Below are 16,394 nucleotides of genomic sequence, written 5' to 3' on the forward strand. Positions count from 1 at the left end.
ATGCCTTGAGTGTCCAAATTGTAGAAGGCGGTAGCTCTCTCCACACAATACATAGAATATATGGCTACAAAAAAATCTTGTAAAGTTATTCTATGGATGCAATACTTACTGAAAGAGTTGGAAATAAAACAAGACAATTATGTATTGCACTGTAATAGTTAAAAGACTATTCACTTAGAAAAAACCGAGTATATCATTCCAAAATAAAATAGATTGATGTCAGATATCATTCAATTTTTGAACTACTAGATGATGGGCTGTTATAGTTGGAGAAATTACACATAGAAGAAAATCCGGTTGACATGTTAAAAAAATATTTCCAAGAGAGAAGCAATAGCTTTGTAGAAAATTGATTGGTGTGATATAAAGATGATGAGATATTTTTGGGGAAAGATCAGTGGCTCTAATATTTGGTGTCAAGTGGGAGATTGTTAAGTTCCAGTCTAAATATAATTAAGAATGAATGCAAATATTTAAGTGTGACTAGAAATATTTAAGTGTGAGTTCAAATATTGTTGAGTGAGAGTGTAAATATTTCTAATTTTATTTTTCTCTCAAATATAATGAAGACTTCTCTAATGTAATGGAAACATCTTGACCATTGTAACTAATAATTCCTCAAGTATAACAAAGAATTATTCTACAAATAAGACAGAGTTCATTCAATATTTAGCATTGAGCAATTGAGAGTTGATCTCCCAAGAGAACGTGCTCGTAATTATTATTGCTAGTCGTAAAAGAGTTTTTCATCTTTTATCTATGGTTTTTCTTAGTACAGTGCTATATTTCCAACATAAATTTTTGGTGTTGTGCTTTTCAATCATTGATTATTTTATTTTCTTTATCAAAAATATTGTGTTTTGTACTATCTTTTTTTACGAAAAAGAACTTCATAATACATATCATCTTTCTAAAAGTTAAAAATTATAAAAATAACTAAATCATAACTTTGATTATTATTATATTTAAACAAATTAATTTACATTTCAAAAAATGCAATAAAATTCTTATTTATGGAGATTTAGCCATCTCTTTATTATTGAGATTCTTAATTTGTAAATAGGTTTTCCTTCAATACCATAGCTTATCAATATCGTATGTTCAAAAAATTATAACCCATTTCATATCACATGGTATTTTTTTAATTAATCAATTCAATTAAAAACAACAAAACAAAAATAATTATTTTAGAATTAAATCTCAATCATTACTTTATATATACTATTAAAAATATTTTAAATTAAATCTCTATTATCAACTTAGTAGTACCACCTTCACATTGCCATGGCATGATACACTGAAAACACATGTTTCTACAACTTGACATAATCATTTCATACAAAAACATGATACCCTTAACATCACTCTAGATTATTTTATATAAGATGCAATATTTTCACATAGCCTCACACGTCCATTAATCCAAGTCTTACAGAAACCTTATAATAATGGATTCTATGAAACACTTGAATGTCAAAGGACTATAGTTTAGTTTGTACTCAACTGGAATGTTGTAAATTCTTCAAAAAATCAATGGAAATGGAGCAATGGACTTGCCCCAACTGGAATACAATAAATATTTCCAAAGCACAATAGGAAAAAAGCAGTGGATTAGGCTCATGGCTCTATGCAAATGTGGGTCATGATGAATCAATATTTTTCCAGCTCGAATCCTAGAATTCTTGCGAAGTTTTTATTTTCACATAAATTGGGTTCATCACAAATTGTTCTAACCGTTAGCTTAAACTACAATGCATCACTAGCTACGACAATTATCAGTCCCTAACTTATGTGCAATGCTCATTGAAACCACTACTCATTCAACATTAAAAACTTTTCAATCCCAAAAAGTTCTTCCCCTACTCAACAGGTCTTTATAAAATTTCAATTTTATTAGTTAATTTTAATGCAAATGAAACAAATTTAAATATGTGGAAGAGAAAAAGGATAAAATTGTATGTTCAGTGTGAAGTCAAAAGAAAAAAAAACTTTTATATTAATGTTTTTAGATAAATTAAATTTTTTTAATGTCGACAAACCCATGAATAAAATCCACAATGGAAAACTTGATTCATTTAAATTGAAAGTATACATTTATACATTTGTAAAGTAGGTATGAGACAATTTTGTATTGGTAACTTATTAATGCAAAAGTAAACCTATTAACTAATTACTAATGTACAATCATAATCTCGAAGGATTTGTTAACACTTCCCCCTTAGTCCAAAGGGAAATATGACATGACAAGTAACATTCTCAACTTTTCAAACTTTTCACATCCCAATGCCTTTGTAACCTGCTTTGAAGTAGGAAAATGTGTCAGATGGATAACTTTGGCCTCTACATAATGTTGAATCAAGTGATGTTTAGTGTTAATATTCTTGCCTTGATCATGAAATTTGGGGTTCTTGGCCAACTAAATTGAAAAAGAGTTTTCAACAAGTAATGGAGTTGAAGTTGCTTTTTTTCTCCTGCATGTCTTTAAGTATTTTGTGAAGCCAAATTATTTCTTTTGTAGCTTGATATGCTGCAACATATTTGACTTTGATGGTAGAATCAGCAGGGAAAATTTGTTTGCGTGATCTCAAACTAATGGCTACTAATCCAAGGTTCATCAAATAACCAGAAGTAGAGACCCCATTCTCCTTATCTCCATCAAAATCAGAATTTGAATAACTCATTAGATGGAAATTTTTAACTTTGAAATATTTGATGCCATATGTTCAAGTGTCTTTCAAATACTAGAGAACTTGCTGCATTGCATTCCAGTGACCTTCACATGGTTGATGCATAAACTTGGAAAGTATCCCTACAACAAAATCTATGTCAAGTCGAGTAGCAGTTAGAAAATTCACACTCCCAAAAAGTTGCCTATACTTTTTTTGATCCTCAAATGTACTTTCTTTAGTAGAAGTAAGCTTCAAATTTTACTCCATAGGAGTAGAAAAAAGGATACAATCCTGCATCCCAAATCTATCCAATAGTTGTCCGATAGACGTTTTTTAAGAAATAAAACTATTTTCATGTTTCTAATCAATTCCATTACCTAAATAATTTAAATGAAATCAACCAAAATATGTCATGTAAAATTTTTTCATTAACTCTCTTTTAACAAACACTATATAGTCATGATTGTCTCCTGTAACCATCAAATCATCTACATAGACAACCAAATATATAACTGACTCTCCAACTTTCTTAACAAAAAGAGTTTCATCATCCAGATAAAACAAATTACAATTCAACTTGAGAAGGTGTTCAATTAGTATTTCATACCATGCATGGGATTCCTGTTTCAGCCCATACAACCCCTTTACCAAATTTTATATATTTTTCTTTTACCTTTAACAACAAAATCTTCAGGTTAAAACAAATAAACATCCTACTTCAAATTTCCATTCAAAAATTTGTTTTAACATCCATATGGTGTATCTTACAGCTATTCTGAGTTGCAAAAGAAGATAGAGTTCTAATTATGCCCCATTTTGTTGTAGCAAAAAATGTCTCTGTGTATTCAACACCTTCCTTTTGAGTGTAGCCTTTTTCTACGAGCCTTTCCTTGTATTTATCAAGTGAACTATCTGCCTTGTACTTGATCTTATACACCCATTTAAACCAATAGGTTTGACACCAATAGGAGTGTCCACTAGCCTCCAAGATCCATTCTTAATATTTGCATCATATTCCTTTTTCATTGTATCCTTCCATTCATCACAATTAGTAGCTTCTTCAAAAAAAATGGGTTCACTAATTGTGGAATGATTAAATACACAGCCATGAGAAACATTACCTAAACTTGAAGTAACATCACCTTTAGAAGAACTCCATGTTTCAAAGTCATCATACTTGCTTGGAAATCTCTGGACACGTGTTGATATTTGTAAGAGTTTCTAAAGTGGTTGTAATGGTTTCTCATCTTGAAAAATAGACTCAAGAATAGGTTCTTCAAGAGAAATTTTTGGTCCTGCAGACACATTACTATCATCAAAATTTTCCTCAGAAATAACATTTTCATGATTCAAATATGGAAAAACCAAAAACTTATCCAAAATGGGAACCACCATTTAGTATGTGGTACATCATTATCATATTCAAAATATAACTTTTTTGGATGCAAGTTTCTCCAAATGTGTCAAATGTCTATCAACAATGGAATTATCTTTATCACATTCAATAAAAATAACAACTCTATCAAGAGTAAATTTCTTGTTCTCCTCATCATACAACCTATAAGCTTTGGAAGTAGCATAATATAAAAAAAATACATTTGTGACCCCTAGCACCCAACTTATTACACCTACGTTTAGGAATCATTTCATAGCATAGAGAACAAAAGACTCTAAAAAGTTGAACAGTAAGAAGATGATTATACCACATTTCATGAGGAAATTTATTATTAATGACAAAAGAAGTATATGATTGTGAATATAATCTAAATAAAGCATTTCTTCTCCTCAAAACATCATCTTAAAATTCTTAAAAAACATCAATGACCTAACCATATTAAGCAAAGTTCTATTCATAAGTTCCAAAAATGCGATTATGTTGCAGATTATAAGGTATGGTATTCTAATGTTTTATGCCGTTGTCCTTTAAATAATCTTCAAAATCATTAGAATTATATTCACCACCATCATCGGTTCTGAGAATGCCAATATTTAGTTGAGTTTCATTTATGATCATCGAATGAAACATTTTAGAAATTTCAAATACTTGTGACTTCTCTTTCAATAGATACACCCAACACATTCTTTAATAATCATCAATAAATGTCAACACATATTTATTACCATTGGTAGTTGGAACAAGCATAGAACCACATATCTTTGAATCTTTGAGACCTAATTTTCTTGAAGCTCTAGAAGAAGAACTATCAAAAGGCTGCTTAGAATGTTTCCCCAAAATACAAGCATCACATGGTGTATGTTTTTTTGGAATTCTAGGAAATCATGTTATATCTTGTTGTTTCGTAATTTTGATAGTGTCATAGTTAATATGACCAAAACGGGCATGTCATAATAAAGTGGAAGATAAAGTATCATTTTTTTGTGCTAAAAGGAATAAATTTCATTAGAATTCATTACAGTATATGATGTGTCATTGAATTTTAAAAGCGTACATTCTTCAACATTGATCATAATGAGTACATGATCATATGCTCTATGTATCTCAATGATGCCATCAAAGATATGTTTGGAATGCTCTTGTTGTCGAATATGTATAAGAGACATTAGATTTATTTGAAATTGTGGAATGTAAAGGACATGCTATAGAACATAATCTACAAGCTTTGTTATCTTGAAACGAATGGATCCAATTCATGAAGGGTTAATTGGAGATTTTTTAGTAAAATATACTACTCCATCGACTTGGTCACTAAATGTTTCAAAAAAAATTCTTCTAAAATTCGTATGACATGTGGTCCCTGAATCCAAAATCTAATTTTCTTGCCATGAAGAAAATGTAGTACTAAAAACATCATTAATATTAAAATTGCAATGAGAAAAAATGTAATGTGCAGAATTTGATGATTTTCCCTTATCTGGTGGTGCTTGAACTTTCTTTTCATTCAATTGTTCTCTCCTTTCATTGACTTTCTCCTAAGGAATTCTATAATTAGCAGTAGTATGACCAATTTTACCACATCTAAAATACTTGACATCTAGTTTACCATTAATTTCTTTCTTGTCTATGATTTTGTTATCTGTATAATTTCACCATGAGACTTCTAATATTTTTGTGCAAGGCATAAAATTTCTATGTTAGAATTGGGTGGAGTCTCTTTCTTTACAAAGGCATTTTCTCTCTCAACTATTTTGTTTATTAGTTTATTAAATGTAATGTATTTTAACTACCCACAAACATGGAGAGATTCTAAATAGTGTGAGTAGACACGGTGAAGGACTTCTATAAAATCTATGAGTTGTAGATCTACTTCAATTCTAGTGGCTTTTATATCATGAAAAATATATTTTATTTCAGAAGCACTCTTCAACGGATCATTATCATTCAACTCCAAATTAAACAATATCAACAACAACTGAATAATTTCAAGTTTTGAGTGCGAGTCATACAATTCTTTCAACTTTTGTAATGATTCAAATGCAATATCACATGAATCGATATATCGACTTACCTATTTTGTCACCAATGCAGTTATTAATGCATAATCTTTGTTGTCTTTTGTTTCCCAAATTGCATGTTACTTCTCGTTGTCAAGTAACTCTGGCGCAATTTCGCTTGTGACCTTATATGTTTTGGCTTGACAAAATTCACACAAATCATTAAAAGAAAGAGAAATTTTAATATTTCTGAACCACTCTCAATAATTCTCCTTTGCGCTAAGCACAACTCCAACTATGGAGACTATTGAAGTCATAATTGTTTTGTAGCCAAATAAAGTCTCCAAACAAATATTTTTCAAATTTTTGAAATATATGCAATACTCCTGAATATATATATATATATATATATATAAATCACCTTCTTATTTTGTTTTAAATAAAGTTGGATTATTGCTTTGATGGTGGGCCTAAAAAATAGTTTGGAAGAGAGTTGGGTTCAAACCTCATTGTTCCCCTCTTTCTTTTTCTCTTCGACTTCTTCAAACAATGCCTCCTCAACTTCAAAACTCCACAATGGAAAACTTGATTCATTCAAACTATACTTTTATACACGTCTAAAGTAGGTATGTGACACTTTTCTCTTATTAACTCATTAACAGAAAAATAAAACTATCAACTAATTACTAATGTACAATCATGACACTTTTCTCTTATTAACTCATTAACAGAAAAATAAAACTATCAACTAATTACTAATATACAATCATAATCCAGAAGGATTGGTTAAGAGATAAATGGTGATAGACATTAATTTATGAAATCATAAAAATTAATTAAATTAAATTAAACTTTATTTGAGATGACTATTATTATTATTATTGTTATTGTTATAAAAATAATTAATATGTAAGTTATATATTAATTTATGAAGTCATAAAAAATAATTAAATTATAATTTTATTAGAGATTATTATTATTATTATTATTATTATTAAAATTAATTAATATGTAAATTATATATACATGAGCATCTTAATCAAAAAATAGTCTTTGTTACAATATTATGGGTCAATACCATAACTTATGAATACTATATGCCCAAAAACCCATAACTCATTTATACCATATTTGTTGATATGACATTTTGTTTTGATTAATGAATTTAATTAAAATTGGAAATAATGAGATAATAATTTGGAGATAAATCTGAACCTTTAATTTGTGTACACCACTAACAATATTCTAGAACATTCTGTGGAAGATTCTCTCTAATATTATTATTAAAATACATGAGTGTTAAAATACAAATCCATCAAGGTCTAATATTTATAGATTAAATTTAATATCCTATATTTATAAATTTAGTTTAATCTTCTTTTAATATAGATGATAATATTGACCTATTGTTTTTATTTATTTACCCAAATAATTTATGAGATAAAGATTAGCTAAACATAATTTGATTGCAAATTTAAAAATTAATTTAGAATTTGACAAATATAAAGCTAAGTTTTTTATCTTTCCTCTTATCTATCAAACTACAATCTAAAGCTAAGTGTTTTTTAATTTTACTTTTATTTATCAAATTGGAATCTAAATACCACAATTTTATCCAAATGGAATTTTATTTTTTAGAATTTGGAGAGATATTTTTTTCAAAAAATAAGATCCTAAAAATGTTTAATAACTTTTTATGCTGGAAATAGATTCAACACTATCAAAAACTTCATATATACCCAAAATCCTTCCAAAACACTCAAATTCCTTAATTTTTATAACTATAACTAAAATTTCCTAAATATTCCACCAAATTTTATAGAAATGTAACCTCAGCCATTTTAACACAAACTGGAAACAATTCAAAAATGAGAATGAATTATACACTGTACGTGGCAGGAGTGGTGAGGTGCATGAACGGGAGATGGGAGATGATAGTGGTAGGTTAAAAGCAACGGACGAGGATGACAAAACAAATTGGACGTCCTTTAGAGTGAAAACCATGTTATTGGAATTTTGTTAGGTAGAGAGATTCGAGAGATATAATCTGTTTTTGAAATTATATATATATATATATATATATATATATATATTTTAAATAAATGTATTTATTAACAAAAATTATATACATTTATCAATTCTCATAGGTAAAAGTGCAATCGAAATAAGATTCAAAGTTAACCTACTAACTATAACATTTATTAATGAAATACTAAATTTAATGTGTTATTTATGTCCATGTAAAAAATGTTATATAAAAGTAGATGTAAATTATGTGTAGCAAATATTTATATTTAAAATTATTATAAAAAATTATTTTAAATTATTTACATTTATATTTATTCTAAATTATTTTTAGATAAAGATTATCTAATATAAATATTTAAATTTATTTATGTAAAGTATTAGAATTTTTATATTAAATAAATGAAAATAGATAGAGCAAATAATACTCTTATTTTATATCTATTTTAACAATGGATTTATCAAGAACTAAGAAAGATGAAATCTGATATGCAAATATATATATATATATATATATATATATATATATATATATATATATATATATATATATATATATATATATATATATATATCTATATATATATATATATATATATATATATATATAGATATATAGATATATATCATTGTTTAAATTGAATTTTTGCATGTATAAATGTGTATAATGTTTTGGAAGTCTATTGCAGTCCTTGGGTTGTACATTAGACAACTTAAATTTTCCATTCTAATAAATATTTGCTAAATTAAAAAAAAAAATAATGGAAAAATATACTTGAACCAAAATGTAAAATAATGATACTATTGAAATGGTTTAAAACTTTTGATAATAATAATTTAATTTTTTTATTTGCTTTATATAATATATACATACATGCATAACTGACATTCAAATATTTTACATTGACATATTTGGTTTATGAATAACATTGTCCATATTAAAATATTATTATAGGTAAAAATTATTTAACTTTTCAAAGTAAAATATTTTATTTATGACCTATATTAAATATTTTTATTATTAATAATATTTTGTGAATCCCACATATCAATTTTATATTAAAAAAAATTGAATGAATTACACCTCTTAAAATGAAAGAAACTGAATTATTTTATTTTTAATTATTTCATTATGGGAAATGAAATATTTTAGTATGATCAAAGTGTGAGCCCGCACACATATATTGTTGTGTGCTTTCTCCCATTTCTCTCTCTCTCTCTCTCTCTCTATATATATATATATATATATATTATATTTATTTCTTATATTGAAATATTTATAAGGTAATTATATTTTTTCTTTTAACTTTTAATTACTTTATCTCCTAAAATTGATATAAAATATAAACATCGAAATATTTTATTTATAGCTTAACTGTGAAAGTGAAATATTTTTGTTAGATATTTTTCATACTTGGTTGTAATATTAAAAATGAATCTAGGCTGCACAATAAAAGTGTGATTATGAATGTTTTATTTAAATCTCACCAAATATGTATATTCACTTATATTATTAGTATAATCTACATTATTTCTTATTTGGAGTATTTTTTTTTTAAACACATGTCAACTTAATATTGGGCAAGGAAAACATCGCACACCAACTTCATGCTTCCTTGTGGACAATACAATTTATGTAAAGTTAACTTTCTTTCTTTCCTTTTTTTCCTTTTTTCGTGTATTTAAAATCATTAATTTATTAGTCTTTCATTGGATTCGTATTGTTACATTTCTTACCTTATTAGTTTAACTATACAAAAATTAATAAAATACTCCAATGAAGAGAAGGATATAATGGAATGGAGCATAGGACATTTTCCACCTTATTGGAGTTTTGTAGTTTTGAAAGCGGTAAGTTCTACGTGAAGAAAATACAGAAATGTAAACGTTTTTGTCACTGCACTGTTTTTTTTTTTCCAGTCCACGCCAATTAGTGTAGATTCTATCAACCAATATATACAGCTATAGCATCTAATATAGGTAGAAAAGTACGCTTCAATGGTTCTAAAACTCTGCAGAAAATGAATAGCTAAATAAAATTTATAATTATTATTTTATTGTTTTTGTTAAAATATATATTTAGAAATTGAATATTTTCCTAATCTAAGGAAATGTATATCCATTTAATAAAAGGTTGGATGAGAAATCAACGTATATCTATTTAATAACTGGCTGGATGAGAAATCTTGTGTGTAAAAATGATTCTTAAATAGTGTACCATAGAGACAACTTAGGAGTAAGAATGAATTTGACATTGTAATTAGTAATAGTGGTGAGGTTCACTCATGGGACATGTTAGTGGGATGTTGGCACTATTGTATGATAAAAAATGGAAATATTAAAAAAAATCTGAGAAAAAAAGAAATATTATGTATTATGTGTTAAGTTAACGACTAGATTAATATTTTTTATCTTATACACACAATTAATAATTGATTTAACGTGTGTACAAAACCAAATATTAGTTTAATATTTTTTTTATTAAATATTACTTTACTCTCGTCCAACACATAAAATGAAAATAAAATAAGCCAATGATTAAATGAGTATATAATGCTTAATATTTCCCAAAGAAAAATTATTCAAAATCTATAGACGGGATCTTTTGGTTTTATTTTGTTGCTGAAATGATTTGTCACTAAGCTCCACGTGCCAATATATCTATTAACACTCCTAAGTGGTCACACAACAATATATGTCCGCCGTAACGTTTTCTCGGTTGTAATTTTGTATATACGTTTGTTGGCAGCCTTCGAGACTCGAGAAAACCAAGACGAATTTTGGTAAAGACATTCGCAAACAACAAAACGAAATTGAATTTTAGTTGAGTGGGGAGATGTGTCACCATTCATATGATTAGTTTACAAGGAAATAATTGATTACGTATCAAATATATACGAAAATAATTTAACTCTATTTTATTTAGTTTTTAATTTTGTTCGGAAATTTTTAGTAAGATTTTGATAAATCAGGGAAATAATTTATTACGTAATAAATATATACGGAAATAATTTAACTTTATTTTATTTAGTTTTAAATTTTGTTTAAAATTATGGAAATTTTTATTAAGATTTTAATAAAATTTAATAAAAATATTTGTAAATCTAAATTATATCTGTCAAACTTCAAGATTTTGTGTGAGCAAGAGATTTTTGATAATGCTACATCCATTTTCATCATTAAAAATTCAATTTAAACACTTTTATTACACCATTGTTTGAAAATTTATTAACAAGATTCAAACAATTTTTTAATCTAAACAATCAATTTTGCCAACTAAATAGACAACGCCATTAAAATTTTACCGTCTATACATCACTAGTGTTTGTCCCTATTAAATAATTGAGTGGCAAAATAAAGGCCAACAACAAAACTATTCTTGATATGTATGAGGAACTCAGTAGCTATGTTATTATACATAATCTCAAATCAGTCCCTTTTGCCAACTAAATAGACAACGCGATTAATATTTTACCGTCTATACATCACTAGTGTTTGTCCATATTAAATAATTGAGTGGCAAAATAAAAGCCAACAACAAAACTATTATTGATATGTATGAGGAACTCAGTAGCTATATTATTATGTATAATCTCAAATCAGTCCCTCTTTTGTTTTTTGGTGTGTGAATAAGCCAATCTATAAAGTTCCCCAAGGTTATCGATGCAATTGATGAATCTTTTTATATGTTAAAGCAATTTGAAATTTGACAAACTTAATGCTTTGTACCTATTATTATGTCATAAGATATCATTTTATAATTTGAATTTAAAAAGTAATATATATGAAAATTAAATGGAATAAAGTATTTGAGATTCGTTTGGAAATGGGTATATATTTATTTTAATTATATATTTATTGAGAATGGAAAGGAATGAATTTTTTTTATGTATAAAGTGTAAAGTTTTAAAAAAATGTTTGTATTTTGAAAGATTTGACTTTTCTAAATATATGTTTGTATTTTGAAAGATTTAATCTTTCTCAATACTTATAAATTTAGGGTTAAGATAGAGATAGGTTAGTTTATAAGTCAATAATGACACAAAATTTGTTGATGACTTTATATATATATATATATATATATATATATATATATATATATATATGAGATTAATATTTGAAATTTATTCACATTCCTTAATTGGTTGAAGTAGAGATAGTAATTCAGAAAAGGATTAATTTTAATTTATCTTCTTTAATTTTTATTATAGTGACATAATTTGTAGATAATCAAAATTATTTACATGTATATATAAAAAAATATAGAAACAAGACAATGAAGCTAAACTATATCCAAGAGAAATTTATTAGGTCTCGTTCATACATAAACACACAATAGATTATATATATATATATATATATATATATATATATATATATATATATATATATATATATATATCACACACATATAGCCATGGGATAACTTATAACAACTCGGATGGTCATGACACCCCTTGTTGCCAGAAGCAGGAGGACACAGACAATTTTTAGAAGAAAATGGACTAAAAATGGGACAGTACGGGAAATGTTGTTTTCTATGCCCGTCCTATGCCACGATGGTTCAATGCTAAACATAATCAACTATTTGGAATACATATAATCAATTGTTTTGAATACAGATAGATTTTGGGTCTTAATATGGATAGTGTTGTTTCATACCATTGGCCCATGACCACCCACTCCTTCCCTAACAAATTGATTTGAGCGTCATTCCTCTTACCAATAGGAGATCCAGTGATTGGGATTCAAAACGTAACCTTGCACTCGTCAACCTAGAGGAAAGAGTTCTCAAAATGGTCATCCATGTGACCAGTGAGTGGAGGCTTTGAAATGGAACTGTAGAAACCCTCTCTCGCTACATAGCCCACAAAGTCTTTCTTTGAAAGGGGTAACATCCCCAAGTTATGATTATTTTCAAATTGTTTATTTTATTATTTGGACATTGAGAACAGTAAAAAAGGTTATTGCTAGAATAATATAATATTTTCATATTGTTTATTATTTAGATCCTCTTAAATGTGTTTAAAGTTTAAATTCTATTTAATATTTTAAAACTTTTATTATTAAAACATTGTAACAAGTGTTAATGTTTTATTGAGATTGTGTATTCTAATTAGGTTTTAGATTTTGTTTACAAATAGTTTGTTTTAATTTGTAGCCTTATATAAAATTGAGTGTGATTATCTTTTAAGCTAAATTTTACTTCAAATCAGCTGCACTTATTTTTATCATATTTTTCTTGTTTTTTCTCTCTCCTCGTTTCTTGAATGCGAAACTTCCAAACTTCGTTTCTCGTCCCGTTGTCGTTTCTCGTTTCTCATTTCTGGTAACATAGATGAAACCTAAGTAAATACAACTCACACTTACATTGGAAAACAACACTCTCTAAAAGCATGCATTGGAACAATCCATTTCTCATTAATGTTGGCACTCTCCCTTAACGGAGAAATGGATTCTCTTTGACATATATTTTATTAACAATTCATTAGTTGATGTCTTACTCAATATGTTCCTTTCTACAAAACTTTATCTAAAGAACTTATTTCTCAAAAAGGTATATGTCTATTCCAACATAGGTATGCTACAAACATTATCAAAATGTGGATATCCATAGCGAGGAACATCCATGTTATGCGGACAAATCCCTCTTATGGACAAGAGTGATCTCCCTAGACTTCTAAGAAGACCTAGTAACAAACACATAGTAATTGTTACCTTTCTCTAAGTTCTGATCATTTGAAAGAAAATAGAATGAAAGAGGCCTCTTATTGATTTAGTGAACTGATTGATGGATTCCCTCAAAGCTTTCTATCACTCTCCCTTTCATGCTCCAAATGTTCTCTCATCGCTCTCAACGACTTCTCTACAATGTTCTGGAAGAGATCTGCAAAGATAGAGACAAACAAGAGATCAAAGCATACAACATATAATCAAAGAGACAAATGAATTAATTAACCAATTAAACATGTGAATTGATCAATTATGCAACCAAAACTCATGTAGGTGATCAAGGAATCCTACAAATTTAATCAATATAGATATAACTGAGAATGAACAATTGCTTATATTCATAAAACTAGAGAGAAAAGCCATACAACTATGCCTTGATGTAGCAATCCATTTCTACAATCTCCAACCCTCTCCCTTGCAAGACAAGCCTCCCATCCTAATCTCAATGGCATAAACCAACTTCCAACAATCCTCCTTGAAACCTTAGACCTGTAATGGCTTTATACACCAAGCATGAGAGTTTATGGATCCATTCTATAAGGGATGAGATCCACTATAAGTGGGATAGAGATACCACAAAAGAAGGGGAGTTACTCCATAATGAGAGGGATAAACACTGAATAAGCACTCAATCAAAGTTTGTTGGTTGGAATAGATGATACCCACAATGCTTCTAAATTTTAATTTTAATTTTTACGTACTTGAAGTCATGTTCGCAGGTAATAGTGGAAGACAATGCATACTTTTGCGCAGATAATAATGGTACTCCTTGCGTATGCACAGGAATCAACTAGGTAACTATGAACATATCCAAAATCATGCTTTTATACCATAGGATCTAGAAATTCCACTTTCTTTGGGATAATCTAGTTTGAGACTCTACAGAATAATCCTCTGAAACGCATGTGTGGATAGCAATTGACCCAAACTAATGATCATTTACCTATTTGACAAAATGATGTGAACAAATTCCCCCCCGAAACACAAATTCAGAAGAAATATTTTGATGACTAAAGTGCTTTATCATGTGAAGGTTTCGGTTAGATACTGTAGTCGGAGACCTAAAATAATCAATCAAATGTTACAATGCAATATATAATATCAACACTGAGGTAGGAATTACCATACTCAGAACCTAAATGTCTCAATAGCATAGTATGGAAATACATTTGAAGATCCATGCCAAAGGACGACATAGTATGGATGCAACCATCAATGGATCTATGTTTACAATCTTAAATATTTAATAACTCCACGCAACCTAGATGGATGAAACTAGATCCAGGGTCTTGGTCTCCATCCCTCGATCCATAGTATGAATATAGCAATGCAATTGAATGTCTCAAAGTCGAACATCGTAGAAACCACCTAATTACTGGTCAATTACGAGAATCATTAACAAGTGCGAGAGAAACCACCAATAATGACAATGGCTCGCAATGTACTTCCAGTACAATCTATGAAGTGTGAATAAATGATTTGATGTCGAACACTCATAGAATCATTCAATCAAAGGTCAATGATGAGAAATTATCATCAAAGGCGAGAAACCTGCCTTTAAGGCATGCAAGCCTCAAAGTACTGAAGGTTTCTAGATCAACTTCCTAGACAATGAGCTGAAGGTGATAGGAAGTGATCCATCACAGGAGGCCTACAACGCGAAACATGTGTTTTGAAGAACATCAATTTAGAGTAATTCAGACTAACTTAGGGATGGTCGAGGCAATAGAAGGCTAAGACTGACAAAGTAATTTTTACTAAAGTTGAACTTCTCTTGAACATATCAGAGACATGACATGATGAATTGGCAACATTTGACTATATAAATAAAACCAAATCCAACTGAAGACTTTCAATGAGGTATGCTAAAATTATAAGAAAATGGATTTCCCAACCTGAACACAAAAGTGATGGAGTGTCATGTTCAAGAGCGACATACTGCGTTTTACAAATGAAAAACAAAGATTCTTTCTCACTTTTTCCCCCACCATTACTGGCAAGCACCTCTTTATTTTTTACAAGCTTGAGGAGGATACCATATGCTTGTCCTGTAAGCTCATCATTCAGATGAGTCCTTTGAAGTATTTTTAATGAACCCTAAGAAGGAGTGGTTCAGTCTCGTAATTCTTAAAGAGTCCTATATTGTTTAATTTTTACAAGTCAAGTAAAGGGGTAAATAGATGTCATTTTCATGTTTAAAGTGTTTGAAAAGACATGAAAAGAAAATGCATTAAGCTTTTTTACCATAAATGTTTAACGAGCCACGAGAAAGTAAAGATCGATGTTTTTCAGTTTTAGGGAGTCAAGAGAAAAATGTAAGTAAATTCTGCAATGTTATTTTTCATAAGAGTTGTCCCTCAAGCCTGAAAAATGATAAAACAATGAGAAAGAGAAATTTATTGACCATGATTAGTCAATGTATACCTTTTTCGTAAATAGTGTAGTTCAGTCCGTAAAACGGTAAAACTTATACTCAAGGGACGGTTGTTCATTTACTTTTACGAGTTTGAACAATCAAGCACTCGGTGGTCTTTCCGTTTTTAAGGAGTCTCAAAAAGAGTGTAAAGAGAACTC

Source organism: Pinus tabuliformis, chromosome 7 (genome assembly GCF_031772625.1).
Source record: "Pinus tabuliformis cultivar Carrire ecotype Pingquan chromosome 7, CPIR1, whole genome shotgun sequence".
NCBI classification, from domain to species: Eukaryota; Viridiplantae; Streptophyta; class Pinopsida; order Pinales; family Pinaceae; genus Pinus; species Pinus tabuliformis.